Source organism: Ornithodoros turicata, chromosome 6 (genome assembly GCF_037126465.1).
Source record: "Ornithodoros turicata isolate Travis chromosome 6, ASM3712646v1, whole genome shotgun sequence".
Classification (NCBI taxonomy): domain Eukaryota; kingdom Metazoa; phylum Arthropoda; class Arachnida; order Ixodida; family Argasidae; genus Ornithodoros; species Ornithodoros turicata.
This window is the reverse complement of record NC_088206.1, coordinates 32,193,596-32,220,541: the sequence shown is the minus strand read 5'-3', so window position 1 is coordinate 32,220,541 and position 26,946 is coordinate 32,193,596. Positions and strand designations below refer to the sequence as shown.

Sequence of the window (26,946 nt, the reverse complement as noted above, 5' to 3'; positions counted from 1 at the left end):
TTTCTATTTCGCGTAAACTAAACGTGGTCTGCTTGGAAAACGACGTACAAATTTTCTTAGGGAGCAGAGAAATATAGAAATTTCTACTCCGTGCTCAGATACCAGCATTTCTGCTCAAAAACCTGCAAAATTAAGCACTGCTTACTTCGTCAAGATATCGAACACCCTACAAACTGAAACAAACAACCCCACTTCCACTGATAGAACACTATTCAGCTTTTACGCAGGAGGCTTTCTTCTACATAAAAGTAGAGAAAATAAGAAAAGAGCAGCGAAAAATTACACGCACTTTTGCTCGCATAGCTATAAGAGAAAAAAAAATAAAATAAAATAACGACGCACACGCTAATAAACTGTGACAAAGACACCCATTTCTGCTATCAGATAATTATTGCATAATGCTAAATACTCATTTGCATTGTCCCTGCGTGAACAAAGCACAGGACAGGGATACACAATTTATGTTAAGCGAGCAGGGAAAGTCACTTCTACTCGAACAGCTTAATACCATAAAGTCTGAATTTTTGCAAAGAAAATGAAGCTTGAACAAGGCTAAAACGTGACAGACACACACTAACAAACAAACAAACACTTCTATTCATTTCTATTGATAAAGGAATAAACCACACTACAAGAACAAAGCACACTGCTTCAGGAAAGCGTATCAAATGCAACGCAACAGGACCGGCTCTCATAAAATAGCCTGCCCAAAACAAAGACTTCACCAGTTCGCGTGGCAATTCCATTAAAAACACTCTCGGTCTATCCTACAGATAGCAATGCAAGCGCTGTTACCCTCTTTTTTTAAACCACTATTCCACTCAATAGTACATAAATGTATCACTCGTGTCACATGAAAAGGCATACACAAAGAACTTACTTGTCAAGTGGGATCCCTGGATCGGAAAAGCGCGCGCGCCCGCGCGCACACACAGACACACACTCACATTTTCACACTCACAAACACAAAGTCTATTCTCACAACCAGATAAATCCATATTATTTCTCAGGTCAATAATTATCCTACCATCGTCAAAAGATGGTGCGCTCCTGTATGCGATCGCAAAGCGATAGGTCCTCGTTCCGGATGTAATAGGATAGCGCCACTCGAACGACGCGAACCAAAAAAGAAAGAAAGGAATGCACGTTCGCTATACCTCCACGAAGAAAACGGTGCCGTGCTTCTACGCAGCGATCATCATACAGGAGTGAATTGTCTTCTTCGTTTTCCTTTTATTTTCTTGCACCCATATATTTTGCAAGAATACTATAGAGACCCAACAGAGCAGTGCGCTCCCATCAACACGCCTTGGGCTGACCTTACACACCCGAAGCCTTTTCTGAATACATTCTGCTGGCGCTGGAATAAAAAGATTTATCGCCAGGGTACAAGAATGTCAACTCTGCTTCCGTTTAAGTGATAAAACAGTGCGCCTGCTCCAGTGCGCCCGAACCGCGCCCCAAGCGAGCCACACGCGGGCCCGTTCTCGCGGTTTGGACACGCGACGCGCGCGATTCTCCTTGCGAGCGCAACGCGGGCCCAGCGGTTTGGACGCGCGACGCGCGCGATCCGTTACCGTTTCCCCGAGCAGGCGCACTGTTCGAGCACGAAGTGGAAATTTCTATATTTCTCTGCTCCCTAAGAAAATTTGTACGTCGTTTTCCAAACAGACCGCGTTTAGTTTACGCGAAATAGAAAAATGAAGTTGTGTATGCTCTATGATGATCCGCCGCAGGCTTAGACCTTTTCCCCGATGAGCAGTGTTTTGTATGCGATGTCGCATGTCTGGACTTGTTCAGTAGTGTTGCAATTTTTACCCTTCGCTAATATCTTGTTGCTGTCGTCTTGTGTTAGACGTTCAGCTTCGTAGCGATGTGCGGTAACGCTACGATTATTCCTGAGCGCTCCGTGTGTTTAATGCGTTGTCCTCTGTGCGTGCATGCGTGTGCTTTTTTCCTGATTTGTGACGTCATCATGGCATGTCTGGACTTGTTTAGCAGTATTGCAGTTCTTCCCGCTGCTAGTATCTCGTTGGTGCCATGTTGTGCTAGCCGCGTGGCGATGTGTGGTGACCTGAGGTCTTAAGCCTTTTCCCTGCTCACCTAAGGAAATTTGTGTATCCCTGTCCTGTGCTTTCTTTACGCAAGGGCAATGCGTCTGTGTATGTGGCACTATCAGATACGAGACGTGAGTGTCTTTTTCTTAGTTTATTAGCATATGCTTCAGGTTTTTTAAGTCAAGCACAAGTGCGCGCAATTTTTCGCTGCTCTCTTCCTCAAATCACCGATTTTACGCAGAAGAAAGTCGCATAATACAGCTAAGAAGAGGGTTTCTCTGATTGTTTGTTAGATGTTGTTAGGAGCTCGGTATATTGAGGAAGTCAGCTGTTAAAGGTATCCGTGAAGAAATGCTTGCATCTGGGCGCAGGATAGGAATTCCTGAAGCACGGCACCCTCAGTGTAAATTAATTATTTTGGATGTGAGTCTGCTTCACTGCATGACAAGGCTGAAATGGGAAGAGAAAAAAATTGGAGCGCTTCTTTAATAGCGATCCAATTAATAGGGCAATTATAGTTTCCATAGAAAGTAGAATTTTAATAGGCTCCTAAAATTATAGTTTTGTAGTAGTTTTTCTAAACTGCAATGCAATAATCATGCGAATGCCATCATGTTCCCGTAAAGGCGTTCTGTCTAGTCCTCCGTCGAGCGCGAATGGAACTTTGCCCCCCCCCCCGGCTTTCGCGCCTTTTTGTTCGCAAGTGTAGCCTCAGACAATGAGTATACGAGCATAGAAAGGGTCGTGTATTACATAAGCCTGGTGATGATGTTGAGTGGACTCACTTATTATTTTAAAAGAGCTGTGGTAGTTTACTGGTTTGCTTTTTTGTTGAATAAGAATGAATATCATTAAGAGTAGGACAAAGGAAATAATCTTGCGTTACAATAAATAATAGGAGTCTTTGTCTTTGCCGCTGTCTTCTTCAGGCAGGATGTGATGACGTCACGCAGTCTGTAGCAATGCATTGACCGTTACTGGAAAAAAGTGTAGCAATAGAAAAATGGTATGTATTGTCCTGGACGGATTTATGATGAGCACTGTTTTTGAATAAGAGGAGTGCGTGTGCTTAGAAATATTTTGATGTTGGTTTTTTGCTTTGTTCAAGTGTTTCTCTTTGCTTTTTTCCCCCTTGTTGTCTGACAAACATGCGCTGACATGCCCTGGCCTGTTCTGTCATGTTTTCCTTCTACATGTAGTTTTTTTTTCTTTTTGACGAGGAACATTCTTGACGATAGTGCTGCCTTGAATGGGAGTAGTGATATTTTTAATAATTTTGTGATTGATTTAGTTCAGAGAGTAACCGCAAGGGGGACAGGTGCATGGCTTTATCCAGTCGAGGAACAAAGCGACATTATTGAGTTATCTGCCAGGCTGTCGGAAGGGATGGACATGTCTCGATTAGCTCGTTGTATGTAGGCATTGAAGGTGTTAGGATATTTTGTTCTTTTGAAAGTCTAATTTAGTAAGACTTTGGGAAGGAAATGCTCGATTCCTACAATCTCCTCTCATGTATGGTGCTCCTCTGCAATAGTTCCCTATGCAATCATTATAGTAGAATAAAGGAAATGATCTTGGGATAGTGATTCAATAAGTAACAGGTCGCCTGTCTAGAGCGTAAGCGTCCTTGAGCCACGCACCTGCATGATGACGTCATACCGCGATACTATTGTTTCAGGTTGACCTTGTCTAGAGGATCATTAGTGGAAGAAAACAGTGTAGCCCTGAGACAATAGGATGACGTCACGACCAATGAGAATGGCCTGCAGGGGGCGCAAGGATTCACTTCTCTCTTGGACACTGGTGGGTGTAGACACATTAATTCTGATCCTAGCAATTGCGTTGATCATCAGTGAAAGAGCGTAGCTTAGGTGGTGTTCTGTCTGCCTCTGATGGGGTGTGGATGTGTGGTTCGTCATTTGTGAATGGTGTTCGACGATGCAGGTGGATTTTGTGACGAGCGGATTTACAATGAGGGAATGTAGTGTACGTGTCCGATGACAGTGAGTGTCTTTTCACTCTGTTCAAGTGTTTGTTTTCCTCTGTTGCCCAACCGTCGTGCGATTTGTCCTGACGTGCCCTGACATGCCCCGATATGCATGCTTTCCTTTGTTGACGCTTTGTATTTTTTCTTTCTTGACAAGGAACATTCTTGTCTTGACGATGTCGATAGTGCTGCCCTGAATGGGAATAGTGCTATTCTTAATAATTTCGCGCTTAAATTAGTTCAGAAATCAACCTCAAGAGGGACAGATGCATGACTTTATAGAGGAGAAAAAGCATTACGACTCAGTTCCGTGCCTGGCTGTCAGATAGAGTAGACGCATTGTTCTGCACTCCTTGTTGCCCGTACTCTGTGTTGATTTGTTGAGTGCCTAGTCCTCTTATTAGCCATAGATGGAGTTACGTGTCAGGATATTTTGTTCTTTGGCAAGTCTCATTTAGTGAGACTTTGGAATTCCTACGATCAGCTTTCATGCATGGTGCTGTTCTGCAATAGTTTCCTATTCAATCCTTATAGAAGAATAAAGGAAATAATCTTGGGATAGTGATTCAATAAATAATAAGTCCCCTGTCTAGAGTGCACGCGTCCTTGAGCCACGCAGGTGCATGATGACGTCATGCCATGGCTTCATTGCAGATTGACCTTGTCCAGTTGTGTCGACTGTGTGAAAAAAAGCAGGGTAGACTTGGGACAATGGGATGACGTCACGACCAATGAGCAACGCAAGAAGAGGGCGCAGGAATGCTCTTCTCTCTTAGCCTCTCGCAGGTCGCCGCAGGTGGCGGTAGGAGCGCACAGAGGGCACTAGGAGCGCGCGCGCATGCGTAGCACCCATAGAGTGGCGCTTACGTCAGTCCAGCTCTGGCTCTCGTGGGGAGAAGACGTGCGGTCGGTCGCTCCGTCGTCACTTGATCCCTGGCTGTCGACGAGAGTGGACGCTCCGTCGCAGCGGGGAAAAAGGTGAGTGATTTACCGATGTTTGCGCGATGTTGTTACCGATGAGTTACCGAGTGAGTTACCGATGTTGTTTTACCGTGCTCGTGTTAAGCCTTTTCTTGCCGTACGCGAATGTTTAGCGGTGTCCAAGCCTGTTGACGCACTTTACCGACGTGTGGCTAGTGGTTCCCGCCTTGTGTTAGCTGCGTAGTGTTGTGACGCTGTGCTTAGGCCTAGTCGATTGCCTTAAGCCTTTTCCCCCGATGTGTAGTGTTTTCTCCGTGCTGTTTAGCAGTAGCGGTTAGGCCTTTTCCCTGCGCTCTGGCATGCTTAGACTTGTCGAGCAGTGTTGCCATTTTTACGTGTCGCTAAACTGCACCATTTTTATGTGTCGTGTGTTGTTCTCTGTCTTTCTTGTATAGAGCTACGATGCTGGCGCCATCTGGTGTGATGCCTTGGAACTAGCTTGCCACCTGCCTCTGCAACCGTCGTGCTCCAGTCGCCCGCACTGGCGTGATTTCTTCAAGATGGCGTCGTTGATTTTCAAATAAATTATTTCCCACTGTCTGCTTCCTTTCTATCTAGTTTGTTATTTCCTACAACCTGAGTTTTACATTGAAAATCCACGACAAGTATTGCACTGAGTCAGGTTTCCACAATTTAAAAATTTTAAAAATTTAAATGTTTTAAAAAATTTAAAGTAATTTTAAAATAATTTAAAGTAAAAAGTGCAATACTTGCCGTGGATTTTCTGTGTAAAACTTGGGTTGAATGATTACTACTATTGACCTGAGGAATAATATGGATTTATGTGGTTGCGAATTAACTTTGGGTTTGCACTCGTGGCTACAAAAAATGTGAGAGCGTGCGTGCTCGTTTGTGAAGCTGGGATCCACCACGCTTGACAAGTAAGTTCTTTGTGTTTGCCTTTTCGTGTGACACGACCGATAAATTTAGGCACTATTGTGTGAAATATTAGTTTAAAAAAATAGGAGTAATCGCGTTTGCATTGCAATCTGTAGGATACGGCGAGCGTTTTTAATTGAATTGGCTCGCGAACTGGTGATGTCTTTGTTTTGGGCGGGCTATTTTATGACCTCTCGACGCCGGTCCTGTTGCGCCTCATTTGATATGCCTTCCTGAAGCGGTGCGCCTTGTCCTTATCCTGTGGTTAGCTCAAATTCTATCAGTAGAAGTTAATAGGAGTGTTTGTTTGTTTGTTGTTCGTTAGTATGTGTCTGTCACGCACGCAGCATGCTCAAGCTTAGTTTTCTTTGCAAAAACTCAGACTTTATCGTATTATGCTGTCCGAGGTAGAAGTGACTTTCCTTGCTCGCTTAAAGGTCAGATATGCCGATTTTGAACTGCCGCAGAACTAAGCGATACTCGCGCTCTGTGTTCATTCGCGAACACTGAATATGTGTGCGAAATATCTTGGTCCAACTGTTTGTAGTTTTTTAGAAAACATTTTTTTAGTTCCCACGCCCGCCCGTCAGACCGTCGGCAAACCCTGTGCACGGGCGCACCGACGTCTCGGTTTATCTGTCTTCGGCTTGGCATGGACTCTTGGCTTGGCCGCTTGGCTTCTTTCGTTTCGTCGTCTGTGCGTCGTACATAAGCGAACAGCTGTTATGTTATTGCTAAGCCGGAAACAAAGGATGTGAATATTTTCTGGCACGGCGTCGTTTGGAAAGTACACTTCCTTGTGCTGACCTTGCCTTTTATGGGCTGGAGCGATATGATACGTGGTATGCCACGACGAAGTTGCGACGGTGCTACGCTTTTAGAACAATGCATCGGAGCATTCAAATGTTACCTACTATAAGTTGCCAAAAGACCAAGCAGTGCGAAGCTCTTGGCTGACAGCGACAGCGGTGCTTGCTAAGTATTTGGAATCTCGGTACGAAATCGTCTGACGAAAATCTGAGATGCCTGACTCACAAATTTTGAACGTGCCACGGAGGATCAAGGCAAAAAACGAGAGCAAAAAGGTAAGCCGTAGTTCAGATATAAAAATAGCAAGCTTCATGAATCGATTGTGCAGCTGTCCTACTGCGCTTACTCTGATATAGCCACAATTAACAACAAAACAGTATTGATAATCCAACTTGTGAATAACCACAGGTGCACGCTGAAGCCGGAAATGAAGTACCATGTGGCTTGCAGCTGGTGCATGAAGAAATTGCTGACACGTTAGTTGCAGTCTAGCTGCCACGAACAGGTATGACAATATGATGTTATAATTTGAGTATTCACCTATGTTGCACTTCTCATGGGCGCTCTCATGCAGACATCTTGACTCCACTCTTAAATCTGCCCTCAACGTTACATCCTGTGCTTTCAGGGTGGAAAACAAAGGTCACCATTCTGTTTAGCTGCTATTTCCCAGTTCAATCACTTTTGCTGTCCGGACACTGGTTCCTGTGGATGGGGTGTTACAAGCTTCACTGTCTGATATAGAAGGTACATTACATTAGTTCAGTTAATTTGTCTTTTGCACATTTTTGTTACTGTTAGCTGGATTTTTGTTGCACATACAATCCTTTCTGACACGCAGAAGCTGATGTCGTCTCTGATAGTGTTTTAGAATTTTCGCTGTCATCAACGTCCATTGAGGAAGGTGCCTTTACTATCTGTGAATGTTTGATTTAAGAATAGCCAAGAATTCTCGTTCACATTGTCTACTCCTATTAATTCACTGTCTGTGTTCTGAGAGCTAAGAAAAATGGGAACTATTTATTTGTCACAACTTCACACAGGATAGTGGTACTGGATTGGCATGTAAGCTAAAATTCCTGGATTCACACAATGTGTTAAACTTGGTGGATTACTGTGGGCAATGCCACATGCATTACATTTTTAGTGGGTCCACTGCACAAATACTGTGTGCATACTGCATACATGTTATGTTCACTAGGCAAAAATACCTGAGAAGTGCTGTGTAGTCTTTTTATCCAATGTCCATAATCTTACTGCAAAGTCACAGTACGTAGAACAGCAATGTGCAGGTATCCTGCCGTAGAGATTCACAACACAAAGAAGATTGTTGAGTGCATCTAAATTTTAATAAGACGAGACTTTCATGCACAAGGCTGCTCTTGTTAATGTCTAACGTGAAGTTGCAAAATCCCAGAATATATAAAACATATTGTAAGGCAGAGAGCGAGGGTTGGTAACGACATAAAAATAAATATACAAACATATAAATATAAAATAAAAAGGGGGTACAACTGCATCAGTTTCAAGCCGGCAAGGGATGAGTTGACAAGACACTGTAGCACTGTTTCCCTGAATGTGTCGCCCGTGAATGCCTTTTGCGCCAAGTACTTATCTGGCCGTCGTAGTCATTCATGTATTATGCTACACAACTCATCCCTTGTCTGTTTTAAACTGATGGCGTCGTACCCTCTTTTATTTTATTATACTATGTTTGTATTTTTATTTGTATATTTGTACCAACCCTCGCTCTACTTGTTCTCTACCTTACAACATAGTCTCATATATTCTGGAATTTTGTAACTTGATGTTAGACATCAAGAAGTACAGCCTTCTGTGCGAAAGTCTTCTTTCTGTTGTGCACAATCATTATAAAGTAAACATATGACTATCCATTTCTTGTCATTAAATCTTTTTTTCTTCTTCTGCAGTGGTGAGCAACCGTAAGGACACATGCAAGAATGGAAGTCTCTTTGGGATGACAAACCCTCATCACCCCATGAGGATACAGTGGTTGAGGAATGGTTCATGTTCGCAAGCACATGGAAACTTCAAGAAATAATTCATGAAAAAGCCAGTCAGTGCTAGCACCAGGAATTGAACGTGGACCGTCCTGCTACCAGTCAGAGATGTTATATTTCAGGCCGTCTTGACTTTTGGTTAATTACTTGTTGATTTTGTCCCAAGGTGGAGCTCGCCACAGCTCATTTGCCTATCTGTTAATGTTGTGGCGTGTGTTGCGTTTTTCTCTTTGTGCATTCCAGGCTCAGAACGGTTACTTTGGTTCAGGTCAGGTTTGGTTTCATTTAGACATGGCAAACGGAAAGTGGTGTTTGTCAACACAACTTTGCAGTGGCCTTCATGCATTACTGATGATGATGATTAGGATTTTTATGGCGCATCGACAACTATGGCCATAATGCGCCAAATGCTGGTGAGTGCATAAAACTGAGTTAAAAATACACTGATGTAATTAAACAAAGACTATGTTTGTAAATAAAACAAGCTGTGGCAGTCTAAAATGGACAAGTTAAAACCTCAAAGCCTATTGAGAATATTTATGTCTTCTAAAAAGTGCAACACTTTCTGGAAAGGCACAGCTGGTTCGTCACCGATTAAAAGGGTCGGGTGGAAAGGCAGGTAATACTTATAAAATTGTTGAAAGTGTTTCTTGCGTTGCTCCTCAAAAAAAGGACATGTACAGAGAATGTGTAAAATGGTCAGCTGCACACCACAATGCACACATATAGGAGGGTCCTCACGTCGAAGTAAGAAGCCATGTGTCAAGTGCGTGTGTCCAATTCTCAGTCGGGAGGCTAATGTATCTTGTAAACGGTTTGATGGACTTGACCCGGGACTTCTCACATAGGGTTTTATCACGTGCAACTTGTTATCCTTTTGTGTGGTCCAAAATTCCTGCCAGTTATGATTGATCGCCCTCCTCAGCAGGGGTCTCAAATCCTGATGAGGAAAGGCAGTAGGGGTGATCTCACCCGAGGCCGCGGCCTCTGCAGCAGCCCGGTCAGCTTTTTCATTCCCCTGTATGCCTACATGGCTGGGCACCCAACAAAGGGTCAGGCGATAACCCTTGTTGAGAACTGTGCTGGCAAGATATCGCGCTTGCTGGACAAGAGTGTTTTTTGTTCGTTGCAGTCCACAAATAGCATACAGAGCGCTGAGCGAATCTGTGTAGATTACGGATGATTTAATTCCATTTTCAAGGATGAAGCGCAATGCTAGCATCAGGCCAATGATTTCAGCGCTGAAAATTGAAAACGTCTGATGTAAGCGGCTAGCCCTTGTGACGTTCTCCGTTACCATAGCGCACGATACACCAGCTTCACTCTTTGATCCATCTGTATAGAAGGCAGTATGGCCGCCGAAGCTTTCCCTCAAAGTCTCAAACTCCTGCTTCAAAACTACAGTGTTTGTGTTTCTCTTGTTGTACCTTGTTAAGGAAAAGTTTGACGGTATAACTAGCTGCCAAGGTGGTATTCTCTCATTACATTTTGAAAGTGAAGAATAATCGAGCGTAAAACTGTACAATTCAGCATTTTGCCGTGTTCGTAAGCTAAATGGGCGAATTACTCTTGGCTTGTTCAAGAACATTTGCTCAAAACGAGTCTCCGTAACACAAGAGATTGCAGCGTGCTCTGTGTAGCTAGAAATTTTTATTGCATAGAGGATTCCAAGGTAGGCCCGTCGTCTCTCGAGAGACCACTCATTGCATTGCACATAGAGACTTTGCACAGGCGATGTTCGGAATGCTCCCAGGATTAATCGCAAAGCGTGGTGGTGAACAGGATCTATGCATTTCAGAGCTGATTGTCGGGCTGACCCGTACACTATGCACCCATAGTCAAGTTTAGCCCTGACAACACAGTTGTAGATGCGGTGCAGCGTTTCACGGTCTGCCCCCCAGGATCTGTGGGCGATAATCTTAAGAAGGTTCAATGCCCTCAAACATCTAGTTTTCAAGTCCTTGATGTGGGGAACAAATGTAAGTTTTTTGTCAAAGATGACACCAAGAAATTTGTGTTCGCTCTTCACAACAAGTTCTTGACGGTTCATTCTAAGCGAGGGATCGGGGAACATCCCTCTGAGTCTCGAAAATGGGACACAGACAGTTTTTTCAGCTGAGAATTTGAAGCCGTTCTCATTTGCCCACTTTACGAGATTATTGATTGTGATTTGAAGTTGTCTTTCACATCTCGATATGCTAGCAGAAGAGCATGAAATTTGAACATCATCCACATATAGCGAGTATGTAACCGAAGGGGGAATGACATTTGCAATGGAATTCATTTTAAGAATAAACAGAGTGACACTGAGCACAGATCCCTGCGGGACGCCATTTTCTTGTACAAATGGGCGTGACAGTGTTGTGCCAAGTTTGACCTTGAAGGTGCGTCCCCGAAGGAAGTCAGTGATACATTGCAACAGTTTACCACGTATTCCAACAGAGTACAAATCCCGAAGGATACCATACCGCCAAGTGGTATCGTAAGCCTTCCGCAGATCGAAGAAGACTGAGATGCAGTGCTGCCTTCTTACAAAGGCTTCTCTGATGGATGTTTCCAAGCGAACAAGATGGTCAACAGTGGAACACCCCGCTCTGAACCCACACTGGTATTTGTCTAATAACCCATTTTGTTCGAGGTAGTGTACCAGACGATGATTGACAATTCGCTCAAACGTTTTCCCTAAGCAACTTGTGAGGGCTACAGGTCTGTAATTGGATGGGTTTGAGGGATCTTTGCCTTGTTTCAGCAATGGGATAACTGTAGCCATCTTCCATGATGATGGCATCTGCCCCTTGTCCCAGATCTTATTGAAGAGTTTGAGCAGACCTTGTTTTGATCCTTCTGACAGGTGCATAAGCATGGAATATGTGATACGGTCTAATCCAGGAGCACTGATTTTTACTGAAGACAGTGCTCGCAGGAGTTCCGTCATTGTAAGAGGCTGGTTATACGAATGTCTCTCCCCACCTTTGACTGGAAAAACGTGTCTTTCGGATTGTTGCTTCACGAGCAGAAAGTTCTTGCTGTACTGAGAACTACTTGATACATCATGAAAATGTTGACCAAGCACGTCAGCCTGCTCACCCAGGTTACTACATGGAATACCATTGACCTCAAGTAGAGGAACTGAAAAGCCATTGTAGTCTCCTTTAATCTTTCGAAGCCTATCCCATACTATTTTGGATGGAGTTCTTTGTGTCAAAGAGGAAACAAAGCTACACCAGGACGATCGCTTCGCCTGCTTTCTGGTCCATTTGGCCTTTGCACGTGCCTTCTTAAATGAAAGAAGGTTTGCTGGTGTTGGGTATCGACGAAAGATGCCCCATGCACGGTTTTGTTCCTTGCGTGTTTCCTTGCATTCATGAGTCCACCAAGGCTTGGGGTGTTTGGGAAGACATCCAGATGTTTGTGGAATGGCTCGCTCAGCAGCGCCTATAATTATTTGGGTGACAAGATTATTTGATTCCTCGATCGACATTATCTCAAAAGACAAGGGCGCCAAATTGGCTTCTTCTCTGAACGCATTCCAGTCTGCCTCCGACAGTTTCCACCGTGGTGGTCATGTCATGAGACTGTTTGTAGGGCCTCGGAAATGTAAGACTACAGGGAAGTGACCACTTCCCCGAGGATTCTGTTCGACTGTCCAGTCAAGAAACTGGAAAATGGATGGGCTGCATAGCGAAATGTCTATGGAAGAAAAATTTTGTGTTGCAGAGTTCACATACGTAGATAACCCAGTGTTCAGAAGACAGAGTGACCCTGAAAGGAGGACTCTTTCCAACATTTTCCCCCGTGCATCTACTTTTGCACTTCCCCACAAAGGATTGTGGGCATTCAGGTCACCTAGAATCATAAACGGCTGTGGTAGTTGATTGCATAGGTCTTCCAAATCTCTTTGCTCTATTACTACTGATGGGGGCAGGTAGAGTGAACATATTGTCAGAGTCCTGTCGAGGCACACTTCGACTGCTATTGCTTCCAAGTCTGTAACAAGTGGAAAGTGTTTTGCAGGTATGCACTGTGGAAGTACTACAGCCACACCACCGGATGCACGTGCGCTGTCTGTGCGGTCCTTCCTGAAAATATTATGTCGGCGGAAAGGGTTTAAGTGTTTTTCGTGTAGGTATGTTTCTTGTAGGCAGAAACAGACAGCTCTGTATTTTTCAAAAAGGTCGTGTACATCATCAATGTTACTGCAGAGGCCTCGGCAGTTCCCCTGAAGGAAAACCTGTCCCATAATTAGAATGGAAATAGGAAAGAGCAAAGGGACTCTGCACATTGTGTGTTAAGGGGGTGTGACCCTTGGCGGGGGGAGTCTCTGTTTCTCCTTTGTCTTGCCTCTACCTCGACCTCCATGTTTTTCTCTTTGCTCCTTCCCTTGGGAAGGAGCTCTCTGGTCCAGTGTACTTGGAAGACTTGACGACGATTTCTGCGACATGCAGTCATCGTCGTCAAGCTCCATTGTCTGTGATGAGCTCCCAGTGAGCCCATCCCAAACTGAAAACGTGCCATCAACCTCCGTAGAGATTGTGGCGGGAGCCGGCGGAGGCGAACTCTCCGCAGACTTTTCTTGTGTTTGGGGAGTGTGGAGTGGAGGCCCAGGAGTCTGGGTCTCCACGGATACTCTGAGTGGTGCCACTCCCCTACGCACCACCTCAGAAAACGTTCCTTTCTTTCGAAAGTCCAGCTGTGCTTTTGCTGCCTTATATGTTAGTTTTTGTTCGGTCCTGATTCTAAGTATATCTTTTTCGTCTTTCCAGCGTGGGCATGACCTTGAATATGCCGGATGGCTGCCTTGACAATTGACACAGTGAAATTCTTCGCTACATGACTCCGGCGTGTGGTCATTACCGGCACACTTTGGGCAAACTTGTTGTCCGCGACACATCTGGGAGCTGTGGCCGAAACGTTGACATTTAAAGCATCGTCTGGGGTTTGGAATGAATGGTCGTACACGACAGTTAATGTAGCCAGCTTTGATCTCTGATGGGAGTTTGTGTAACTGAAAAGAGAGTATTACATGCTTTGTTTGGACTTCCTTACCATCCCTTCTCATCACAATGCGCTTTGCACATACAACCCCTTCATCCCTTAATCCTTCCTCGATCTCCGCTTCAGAACACGAGAGGAGTTCATCCTCGGAGATCACTCCCTTCACTATGTTTAAGGTACGGTGTGTTGTGACCATGACTTTGATTTCTCCAACCTCTTTCATTGCTTGCAGTGCTTCACTCTGTTGTTTCGTGTGAACTTCGACCTGAAGATCCCCAGTGTTTAGCTTTTTAGCATTGTAGGACCTGCCTAGAAGCTTCTCAAGTTCCTTTGCGACCAGAAATGGCGATAGTTTCGCAAGAGGTCTGGATTCATTCTCAGATTTTATCACCAGTACTTTCGGAAACCAGGGTTCAGGGTTCAAACCCACAAAATCAAGAGTCACTCTATCGGTGCGACCCCTTTTCAAGGGCCGATCATGTATTTTTCTGTTGGCTGTATCCATGAAGAAATGTGTGTCATTCAGTGCAGTGGGGTGTCGCCCACCACCGAGCCCAACCAGGGGAACGCACGGTCTGCACGTTAACACTTCCCCTGCACTATACCCAAGTGCAGCTTCACCGAGAGATGAAAGAACTGCCCAAGGTTGACCCTTGCCGCCAAAGAAGGTGAGTAAGGAAAAGAGAGGAGAGAGGAGGAGATAAAGGCCAAAGTATGGAAAATAGGAGATGGCGACTAGCTGAATAGTCCTGGCCGGGCCTTCCAGGACCACCCGTCTATGGGAAGCAGGGGCCGAAGCGGTGTGTTGCTTTACCGGAGGGGCCCCAAAGGGTCCTAAACAACCTCCGGGTCCACTCAACCGCCAGGATCCCCCTTTCCCCAGACACGGGACAGCCACGCACAGCTATACGTGGGGGTCTCCCTCCTGCGGCGACCCAACCGTGAATGCAGGAGGGGGCTACTGCGGCTGCTGCCGGGCGATGGGGGTCATGCATTACTGCTGCGGCCATTAAGCGTGAATGGAAACCTGCACATTATGTTCACTCTACTTTTATCGTGTGCTATGTAATCTTGTTCAAGTTCTGTCAAACGAGCGTGTAATGCTATCAAAAAATTCAGTACACTCTTTAAGTGGGATGAATGGTAGCGCATGAGTGCAGGAAGGAAACTCATGTTATGGCAAGTGTTTATGTATTGTACATTTAATTACTAATTTTATTTCTTAGCTTTCGCCGGCGTATCGTGTCAAGCCATGTTATATTAATTTGAAACATGTTCTTCTTAGTAGCCAGAGCAGCTCATACACAGTGAGAACATAGCCCGTGTGTGTTTGTCTTTTCCACCGCAGCTCTTGGTTTTGATGGCTACACATGTCAGGGATAGGTTTCAGAACCGGTAGTTCCAGCCAAGTGTGAATTGCTTTTCAGGGGATCATCATGCTGGTAGATGAAACACATGGTTTAAATTATTTGCAGGACAGGAATTGCATAGCTGCACTCAAATACTACTACAACGACGTAAGAGTGGTTTCAAATCTAGCTTTTTTTGTGTTCCTGACATTATCGCACAAGATGTAGTATCCACTATGATCCTTTATATGGGGGTATGTACAGTGCAATCAACAGATGCTATTTACAAATCTGTGTTTCCTACTGTGTTGAAATTGGGTAGTTTGTATATGAGAGCCATAGTGAAACACAGGCAGCCAAGGACAGACTTTTGATGCCCTCGAGAAACTTGGCAACACATTGCAGCGACTCTGGATGCTGCCTAAATTTCCAGAACACAGAGCTCAAGGCAGCGTTTAAACAAGAAGTGGTTAGAGAAATCCAAGACAGTTGCATGTGTAAGCAGTCCACTGTTTGATTTGTTTCTGTCCAAGATACATTATGTCAAAGGGGACGCACGGGTACACTAAGAATGATACTAGGACTGCCTGTGAAATAGAATGAAAAGAGGGGGAAGATATATAACCCTTTTTTCTTGTCTGTTATTCTGTTGGTTAAATTGTCAGTTGCTTCGCAGCATATATGTGTATATTGCAGAGTCTGCCAATAAATATATCAGTGGAGAGCTAGCAGTCGCATTGTAGATGTCTCATCCTGTCCTTGGCTGCTTGTGTTTCACTATGGCCATGTTTGCTATTGCAAAAAAAAAGAAAGACCATAGAAAAACACGAAAAGAGCGACCTGGAAAGCTGCCTGTTCTAGTGCTCACATGGAGGCAATGCAATTAGGTAACATGTTCCATTCATGAACTATACATAGTAGTACATATCACAATGGCAACCGATTATTCAGATTTTTTTTGAACTACTTTGTCCTTTTGAGCTTTGATTGCCCAGCCTATTATTGGAGCTTTATGTGATTCCCCTGTGCAGTTTGTTAATTCTGAAACTGTACTGTGCTGAGGTACAAAAAGAGAATTGTCATATCTGCATTTGAGTACATACGAAGAATTTGTAAGTACTTTCCTTGTTGACATTAATATTTTCACCAGGTCACAACATTGTTGATTGATGGAAAATGTCAATTAAATATATTTATTTGCTGGCCAAATAATGCACAAATGTCGTCTTTTCTAGTGAGATATTCCCTGTTCACCAGACATCAATGTGGAAAAGTTAAAGGGGCACAATGATGGTAGAGTCTAGTATTGCTTTTTGCCACTTCACATATATTCACTGTTATTCATGTGCACATGTAGGGCTAGGAAGGTAGAGCATGCGCATAAAAAATAATTTTGTATGCAACCACACATATGGTTCAGAAGATTAGATAGATAATAGATGTCCAAGCATATATAATTGTGCTTCATGTGCAATGGGTATGCTAACGCATTGCTTCAATGAAGCTTTTTTATTTATTTTTTAAAATTCTTTTATAAATTATATAAATTCAAAACTCAAGTTACACGGCCCCTGTAAGACTGCCCTTTGCGAATGGTTTGGTAATGTGTCTCTAACTGTAAAGGTTGCTGTAATGCTGCACACAGGGTTGCAAACATCTTGCTTATCATGTCCTAGTTTGTATCGTGCCACACAATGCTGCGTGACATGGGAGTGTGTGATTCAAAAAAAGCTTCTGGAAAATGCACAGAATCCCACAAAAAGTTCAAAATGTGACTATTTCGTTTTACGTCACTCGTCGTTCCATACCATCGTCGACGGTGTTGCACATTAATATATCGTACGTAAAACTTGTCCCATAGCAGCATAGATTGAGAAGTTACCCGTCAAAAAGAACTCATTACAAGTTAAGTTACCGCGTGAGAAATGTAACTAAGTTAATAACGAAGTTCTTCAGCCTGAAATGTAACTCGCAGTTACTGAGTTACTTAAAAAAAAGAACGACTTACTTCCAAGTTACTTGGGACAAAAAATAGCGTTACGCAGGTGCAGCACGCGTGAGCAGTTGAGTTAGACCTTGAGTTGTCTGCGGAGGAGTGCAACCCGCTTAGATCGTTTTCGTTTATGTCCAACAATAGACCTCTCCCTGTTTGTAAGCAAATGACGTCATAGTGTTCGACAGCGCATTTGGTAGAATTGAAGTACGCTCGAAGCTAGAGGTGAACAATGTCGCGCCCGAAAGTCACGGTCTTGAGAGGGTTACGATATGGTCCGTTAAAGGCACGCGACCCTCGGTCCTGCTTTTCTTTCAATGGGAGGCAGTGAACAAGTGCGCGTTCGTGGAATCCAGTCCTCTCCTTCCGATTTGTTCCAGTTTCAGTCTGTCTACCAATGTCATGATGACGTTTCTGTGGTAGAGGTCTATTCGAACGCTTTGCATCTTATTCCCTATCGGCGCACAATGGTTCAGCTTCATTTCAATGGCAGCGGTTCTTACTTCCTGAATAAAATACTGTTATTGATTGAGTATCACGTTTTATGGTAAAAAATGCCATGAAGAAATCGGAGAGAAAGCAAGAAAATATGTAAACGTGAGTGAAAAACGAGTTAAAAGTAACTTGGAACTTAAGTTACTTTGGCAAAGTTACCTGAAAAAGGAACGAGTTCCTCTGAAAGTTACCACGGCGCGAAAGTAGCGAGTTAAGTTACAAGTTACAAAAAAGGAACTTAGTTACAGTAACGAGTTACTTGTAACGAGTTACCCCGAAGTCTGCATAGCGGTATGCGGTTTCTCAAATACATAGCATGATTTTCTCCTGCAAGAATAAAACGCTGTCGGCATTTCTTGCTAAAACGTCAGTCTCTACAATGTGCAAGTGCTGTAAAGGGGCTAACGCAGACGCCACTTGATACAAATTGCAAGGTATATCTAAACAGGTAGCGCAACTCACATAGGTCCCTGTGTCTTCAGAGTGACGCCATGATAGAGACGGTCAGTGCCATCCATCCGTTGCGCGGACTACTACGATTGTAAATAAATGGCGTCAGAGGTGATGTCAGCAGTATGAATAAGAAGTAGTGCATAATTGGCTATGGCACGTTTTCGTTAGCGCACTTCGTTTGCGTTGTATTCCCTTTTCCTCACCCGTGCAACAGTACCAGACGAGAACACAGAAAAAAACAAATCGTATCAGGTTTAACGAAACATATCAATACAAAATACATATAGTTATCACATATCTTGACAACTCCAAACAGAAGGGCACCGTGATATCACACAGAAACGTGGAAGGTTCACTTAAGCTCCATTTCTCACCTAGAGCAATATGCACACGCAGTGATTAGACGATTACATTTATTCAATGAGTGGCCATTGCAACAAAACATGACATCGTTGGTGCACAGCTGATTCCTGCTAACACTCACACTATCATGGCCGCTCGTCCCATGAAATTTTTTTTCGCGGGGCCAGCAACAGGGGATGCATTGTACTCATCAGTTCACACGTGTTAATCTTGGCCTACAGCTCAGAGATGTCAACGTCGCTACCTGTTTAACCCAAAAAGTATACGAACTCCGCATTACAACGCACGGACACATGGCATGGATACACAATGCACGGGTAAACACGCCCACTGTGACACATGCGCAAAGGAGCAGGATACGGAAACGTACTCGGGTGGTAGATGTTTTCATATATGTGCACGAGTGGGGCAACAGAAAGTTTTTTCTACATTGAAATTATGAATAACCTATTAGTACGCACACAACCCATGTCCACGCTCTAAAGTTTTTGTGTTTACGATCGTACCTCTACTGTCAACACCCAGGATCGCTCACGATTAAATTAGTTCAGAAGTCAACTGCAAGAGGGACAGATGCATGACTTTATAGAGGAGTAAAAAGCATTACGATTCAGTTCTGCGCCTGGCTGTCGGACGGAATGGACGTGTCGTTCTGCGCACCACGTGACTGATATGTTGTGTAACTAATTCTTTCACCAACTTTGTCCCCGCTTTGTTTGCGATTTTCATGCCCGTGCACGTCGGGCGCTGCTTGCTGTTGGGAACGAGAGTAGCGCTGGCATGATTCTCAATAATTTTGTCATGAGATTAGTTGAGGAAGTAACCGCTAGGGGGGCTTCTGATGCGTAACTTTATAGAAGAGAAAAAAGCATTATGAGTCAGTTCTCTGCCTGGCTGTCGGATGGAGCAGTCGCATCGTTCTGCGCTCCCCGTGACTGCTGTTGTGGTGGGCTGAATTGTTGTGTAACTAATTCTTTCGCACATGATAACTTTGTCCCCCTTTTTATGATTTTCATGCCCGTGCACGTCGGGCGCTGGGTGCTGTTGTCCAGGCATCCCAGTCATTTTCTATCTTCTTTTGCCTTGGGAACTCATTTATCTTCAACTAAACTCCTTCTCTCCACTCTATTCCTATCTTTTTACTTTATTTTCTACCTATTTTTTTATTTATTATGAGCACAAGTAGCCGGCAACTGACACTGTGGTCTGGACACGTCTTAGATGCACCCCTATTAGTGTAATGACTCACTGAATGATCCTAATTACTGTGGGGGGTCTCAAACTGCTCTAATTGCTAATTAATTGCGTCCAGATGACTGTGTGAGTTGCCGGCTTCTTGAGCTGATCCAATACTACTCACATAAACACAGATCGAATTCGCAAAATGTTCCTGAGATTTCCCGTAGCCATACTGAAAAAACTATAACCCTATTCATAGTGTCATAGCATATGGGACACTACAAATGGAAAGGGCATAGTTTAATTTTGGAGGTTTTTAGCTCATAATGAGGCAAAACGCAAACTCCACATCAAAGATCATTCTCTTGTTCAAATTTTCAAAGTAAAAACTGTACAGTCTTTCTTACAATTTGTTTAATATGTAGATTAAAAACCTGTCCATATAGTCACACATCCTATACAAGATATTTGATTGTGCATTAAATGCTAAAACTTATCGGATCACTTCCAGGAGCAGTGGAGACTACCACACATCAGCATAGGTCGGCATTTTCCTAAGAATTCATTCAACATCACATCATGGTCAGTTTTCTGCAAAGCCCGTCACATCACATCACCATCATAAACCATCACATCACTCGCCCGTAACTCAACTTCAACTTCAGAATTCATCACTTCATAACCCATCATTCAACTTCAACTTCAGAATTCATCACATCATAACCCATCATTCAACTTCAACTTCAGAACCCATCACATCACATCACATCATTCAACTTCAACCTCAGAATCCATCACATCATAACCCATCATTCAACTTCAGAACCCATCATCGACTTCCCCAACTTCAGAAACCATCACCGACTTCAGAGCCCATCATCAGAATTCAACTTCAGATCCCATCGCGGTTTTGAAGTTGAATCCCTATCATGGGTTCTGAAGTCGGTGATGGATTCTGAAGTTGAACTTTGTGATGGGGCTTTGAAGTTGAATTCCTATGATGGGTTCTGAAGTCGGTGATGGATTTTGAAGTTGAAGTTTGTGATGGGGCTTTGAAGTTGAATTCCTATGATGGATTCTGGAGTCAGTGATGGATTTTGAAGTTGAAGTTTGTGATGGGGTTTTGAAGTTGAATTCCTATGATGGGTGCTGAAGTCGGTGATGGGGTTTTGAAGTTGAACTCAAACAAAGGCCTACGAGGGGTGTGCCCGGCTGCAGGATTACGACGCTAGCGTCCTGCTCGCCTGTGTTTGCGTGGGTTTCCTGGTAGTGGCGGCAAAAGCGTAAGCGAAGGAGGGGTATGCTGTTTGGAGGGTGCAGTCAGCCTGCACTCGGTTGGACTTGGAAGCAGGGTTTACCAATGAAGGAGGAAAGGGAGGGATGCCACGTTTGACCTCCGCTGTCGCATGTGAACGGCGGAAGGTTTGTTGCTTGCGCGGTAGGGTTGTTGCACAATGTTGCGCCCGTTGTTGACAGATAAGTGAGCGCATAGCACATTGCGCGTTCATGTGGCTTCGGGTGACCGCTGATGGGGTTTTGAAGTTGAATACCAACGAAGGCCTGCGTTGGTGTGCGTTGTTGTGCTGGAGGATTAGGACGTTGGCGTCTTCCTCGCCCCTGGTCCCTGGTAGCGTGGATTTCCTGGAAGTGGCGGCGAAAGCATAAGTGGAGGAGGGGTATGATGTTTGGAGGCTGCGGTCGCCTTGGGTTGGGCTTGGAAGCAGGGTGCACCAAGAAACGAGGAAAGGGAGGGATGCAACGTTTGACCTCCGCTGTGGCATGTGAACGGCGGCGGGAGGTATGTTGCTTACGCGGTGGGGTTTTGCACAATGTTGTGCTCATTGTTGACAGCTAAGTGAGCGCATAGGACTTTGCTGGTTCATGTGGCTTCAGTAGTAATAGTTGGTTGAGAGACTACGGGGAACAGTTAGCAACCTGGACCCCTGCGCCCTGCCCCTGAGTCCTTCGCGTATTTTTCCCTGCGCGGCGCGTGTGCGGAGGGTTGTCCGCGCGCTTATAACATGCAGAGACATGCAAAGAAGGGTCATACGCAAAAAGTACAAGTGAAAATATATTTATTAATGCCAATTGTGATGCCAATCAGGTGAAGGAGAAAAAACCCAGCTGAAAAACCTTCACCACCTGTAACAGAGAAACACAAGACACGTAATAAAGAATATATAAAATTTATTAATTATATCCAGTCCTTAGATTCTGAAAGAAAACATAAAATCAACATTCATCAAACTGCTTACCAATTGATCACTTACGGAGCCCCACACCAACGACCTGAAAGATGACTTATCATTATATGACACTATATTCGCATTCAATAATACATACAATATTGTGGCCACACTGGATAATCTGGAAAAGATACATTTCAATATCATCACACCGCCATTATAGCAACAATATCAACTCCAATAATACATACACGATGCTGGTGGACCATAATAATCTGAAAAAGAATCTCATTTAATATCATATTCTATTTTCAATAATACATACAATATTGCGGGATAATCTGGAAAAGATACATTTCAATATCATCACAATGCCGTTATAGCAGCAATAATCTCGATTAATATTCTACTTTCAATAATACATACACTGAGGTGGTGGACCGCAAGCGTCTGAAAGAGAATCTCATTTATTATCATAATCGTTTTCATATTCATTATAATTCCTTACCGTTGTCAAAGAAAAACAAGGGGCTTGTGCTGAATACTGAGAAAAGACAATATTCACGAGAAAAAACAACAACACCGCAAAGCAAAAACTTACCATTCTCGTCCGTCATCTTTGAAGTGATGACAGGAAGGAACTTTCACTTGAAATGTGCTCAATCCTCATTATCATACAACCTCCTCTCCACTCGATTCCATTTATTACATGTGGAACAAGGTCAGCTCCTCATTTTTCTATGCGTTCCCCAAACCATCATCTTTCTCACTCCCAAAAATAATTATGTGGAAGCTCTTTCGCCAATGTATTGTAAAGGAACAGAAGGAGGAGGAGGAGGAGGAGATTGAGTCAACCGAAGAGAACAAATGGCGACTGAAACAAGAAGTTTATGAAGCGAAAGCTGATGCTATCAGGCGTGTTTTGTCACACGAACGTCTCCTTGCACTCAAACGACAGTCGGCGCAAAGTCAATTTGATCAAATCGATGGTTGGGGGAGCACTGGATGGTAACAAATCTAGTTTTCAACTCATCTTATTTTCAGTTTCATTTCTACCTCTGTGACACAATGTCCGGCATAAGACCGTTTTCTTTCATCCACCCAGTGCAAATTATTATATGTGGACCTTCAATGTCAGGAAAAACTTACCTAGTTCGTAACATCTTGAGAAACTTATCAGTATTCACCGTAGTCTGCGAACAAATATTTTATGTCAGTAAATATGATGCTAGCTGGCAGAATGAATTCACTAAAATTACATTTAGTAAAGAATTACCAAAGACATGGGATGAGAACATACCAACACTGATTATAGTTGACGATCTCATGACTGAAAAGAATGTTATGCAGGATATGGTTCATCTCTATACACGAGCATCACATCACAAGAATGCATCAATTATTTTGCTCTGTCAGTACTTATTCCATAATGATGTAAACTATCACACCCTATCACACAACAGTACATATATAATATTATTCAATAATTTAAGGTCTCGAGCGCAACTCGAACTTCTAGGACGTCAAATCTATGGGAAATAGCCGTTACCATACTTCATGAACGCATTCGAACAGGCAACAGAGAAACCATTTGGTTATCTAGTGATTGACCTACATCCACTTACACAGTCTGATAAAAGATTGCGAACGGGTATAACCAAGCTCGAGTCACAATTTGTTTTCGTACCAAAATCAAAAGTCTACGTCATCATTTAACTTTCCTTAAAGTGCTTGCAACTTGTACTCCAGAACAACAGGAAAACATTTTGAGGGAGGCTCCTCCACACAGCATTGAAGCTCTTTCTGAAGTTTGCAAGAATATATTGAATGGTAATGTTAAACTTTCACCAAAGCTATACAAAGATTTAAAGAAATATAAAGCCACCATTCGCTACATCGCATATAAAACATTGCACAAATCGCCAAAAAAGCTACAAAAGTTTCTATATCGCCAACGAGGAGGTTTGGCTCCCATACTCCCACTGTTACTAACAGGCTTGACCAGTATATTAGGCGGTGTAGCAGGGCGGGCTATAGCTAAAGTAGCCGGTGTTTGAAAATGGCACCAAAAATCGAGGTATTAAACCCAGTGGACACTATTTTGGAATCTAATGAAAGTGAACACGTAAAGGTAAAACGTATGCTAACAGCTATGTACTTCACCATAAAAAATCAATTGAAACCATCAATAGAATCAGATCCGCCGATAATAAAACCACTACAAATGACGGAAAGCATTAGTAGAAAATTCGATTATGATTCTCTACCGGATGAAATGAATATTAAAAAAGTAAGACGAATAGTGTCAGTGCTACCAAGGAGTTTGTCATGGAATGAAAAAGGAGAAATCATTCATAACAACAAAGCCATTCAAGGCTCCAGTATAATGGAATTGGTCTTGTACCTCTCCGGTCATAATCGAGTGAGGCCCGCTTGGTTTCTAAAGGTGTCAAAACTTCTACCATCGCATAAAATCAGACAGAAATGAAAATCAAAGAAGAAAATATTGTGGGAGACCTACAAGTCGCCGCAAAGAATAAAGTTGCTTTCATCTTTGGACGAAGAATATTTCTCAGAAGAAGAATTAGCTACAGGTCACCTGACGGTGAAAAGGCACAGAAAATCACAAGGAAAGAAGCCCTACAAGAATTACAACGCGACGATGTCTATACTCTCCACAAAGATGCAAGACGAAGATTTAAAAGAAGGAAAGTCATCTCACTCCACCTGAACGATCACCACCAAGCAGACCTCATTTCATTCATTCAATATAAGAAATACAATAAAGGCTTCTCCTACATACTGCTTGTGATAGACTGTTTGTCGAGGCAAATCATGGCCACACCAATCAAGACGAAGCGAGGTGAAGACGTGAAGAAAGGATTTATGAAGCTATATCGAAATAGGGAAAAAAAACCCGACTAATCCATGTAGATTAGGGGCGTGAGTTCTTCAACAAAGTTGTGCAGGCTTGGTGTAAGCGTCATGGCATCCATATGTACGTGACTAGATCTGGCCAAAAAGCATTTTTAGCTGAACGCGGGATTAGGACAATTAAAGGCCGCTTGTTCCGATATTTCCGTAGTAAAGGACATCACAAATACCTTAAAATTATTCGTAGAACGTGAACAAAAAACAATGTACAAGTTTCCGGCGATGCAGAATCAAAAATAACAAAGACGGTTAAGAGCATCAACTGTTTACTATATACATAAAAACAAGACTTTCGTGCAGTAGGCTACACTTCTTCAAGTTTGAGGACCTGTTACAAGTGGTGAAGCATATATCAAAAACCAAGTCACATGGTACAAGAGAAAAGGGTAAGGGTGAAGAGAACTACAAACTCAATACAAATATCAACAAAAATGAAAAACAAAACGCAATCAATAGGAGGTGGCTGGACAAGGTCAGGCAGATATACAGACGAATCAGAGTTGTACGTGGAGGAAACCAATGAACATCACATGAATAGGCACAGCAGCCAGTTGGCACAAAGAGCTTTAGAATGCGTACGGGGAATTAGGGCTCAAGAGCGAAGGACTGAGGACACACAGCACCTTGATGGCTAAGAGCTTCCAGACTCTGGAAAAGTAACGCGAAGTCGGTGTCTTACTGATTGTGTAGCATCGTGTATGATGTGAAAAATGGCAGACAAGTGATAATACAGTAAACAGACTCATAGTATAAAGGACTGTAATGGGCAGCCGTACACGTTAATGTCGTGCGGCTGTAACGTTGCAAATTTCAAAATGAAAAAGGGTTCCCGATTTTTGCGTTTGATGTCATTAGCGTACCCGGATTCTAAAATGGTGGTAAGTATATGCGTATGCAGATCATGTCCCGGAAGATTAAAATGTAGCGATTCATGCGATTGACGTTTATTAACAATATCAGATTTATGGCCATAAAATCTCTCACGGATGGTGTTACGTGTTTCGCCTATATATTGTTTATTGCACAATTTGCATGTAATGAGATAGCAGACATTCAATGAGTTACAGTGAAGAGACTGCCGAATAGAGAAAACGAAACGATTAACAGTGCTACAGGTGGAGGTACATGTTGCAATAAATAAGCAAGTTTGGCAGCGGTTGCTGTTGCAAGGAGCGCAACCGGGATCTGTGTTCAGGATATGTGTTCAAACACTATTTAAACATACTCCACGCTGATGAATATCTCAAAGACATTTTCCCTAATGCTCCGGCTATTACATTTCGGAGATCATGTAACATACGCGACTTAGTCACTTCCTCCCGCAATAATCAACAGAGTCCTGATTGCGCTCCTTGCAACAGCAACCGCTGCCAAACTTGCTTATTTATTGCAACATGTACCTCCACCTGTAGCACTGTTAATGGTTTCGTTCTCTCTATTCGGCAGTCTCTTCACTGTAACTCATTCAATGTCTGCTATCTCATTACATGCAAATTGTGCAATAAACAATATATAGGCGAAACACGTAACACCATCCGTGAAAGATTTTATGGCCATAAATCAGATATTGTTAATAAACGTCAATCGCCTGTATCGCTACATTTTAATCTTCCGGGACATGATCTGCATACGCATATACTTATCACCATTTTAGAATCCGGGTACGCTATAATGACATCAAAGCAATAATACATATAATGATGCAAAAATCGGGAATCCTTTTTCATTTCGAAATTTGCAACGTTACAGCCGCACGGCATCAACGTGTACGGCGGCCCATTACAGTCCTTTATACTATGAGTCTATTTACTGTGTTATCGCTTGTCTGCCATTCTTCACATCATACACGATGATACACAATCAGTAAGACACCGACTTCGCGTTACTTTCCCAGAGTCTGGAAGCTCTTAGCCATCAAGGTGCTGTGTGTTCTCAATCCTTCGCTCTTGAGCCCTAATTCCCCGTACGCATTCTAAAGCTCTTTGTGCCAACTGGCTGCTGTGCCTATTCATGTGATGTTCATTGGTTTCCTACACGTACAACTCCGACTCGCCTGTATGTCTGTCTGACCTTGTCCAGCCACCTCCTATTGATTGCGTTTTGTTTTTCATTTTTGTTGATATTTGTATTGCGTTTGTAGTTCTCTTCACCCTTACCCTTTTCTTGTACCATGTGACTTGGTTTTTGGTATATGCTTCACCACTTGCAACAGGTCCTCAAACTTGAAGAAGTGCAGCCTACTGCACGAAAGTCTTGTGTTTATG

The 26,946-nt window shown here is 43.3% G+C and overlaps 1 long non-coding RNA gene across 1 annotated transcript; it reads left to right on the top strand.

Moving 5' to 3' along the window:
• The first annotated feature begins 6,768 nt into the window (after positions 1-6,768).
• On the top strand, positions 6,769-8,890 carry LOC135397821 (uncharacterized). The gene is made up of 4 exons (XR_010423781.1): positions 6,769-6,989; positions 7,123-7,219; positions 7,343-7,461; positions 8,646-8,890. It is a non-coding gene; the product is annotated as an uncharacterized LOC135397821 (long non-coding RNA).
• Positions 8,891-26,946: the final 18,056 nt, after the last annotated feature.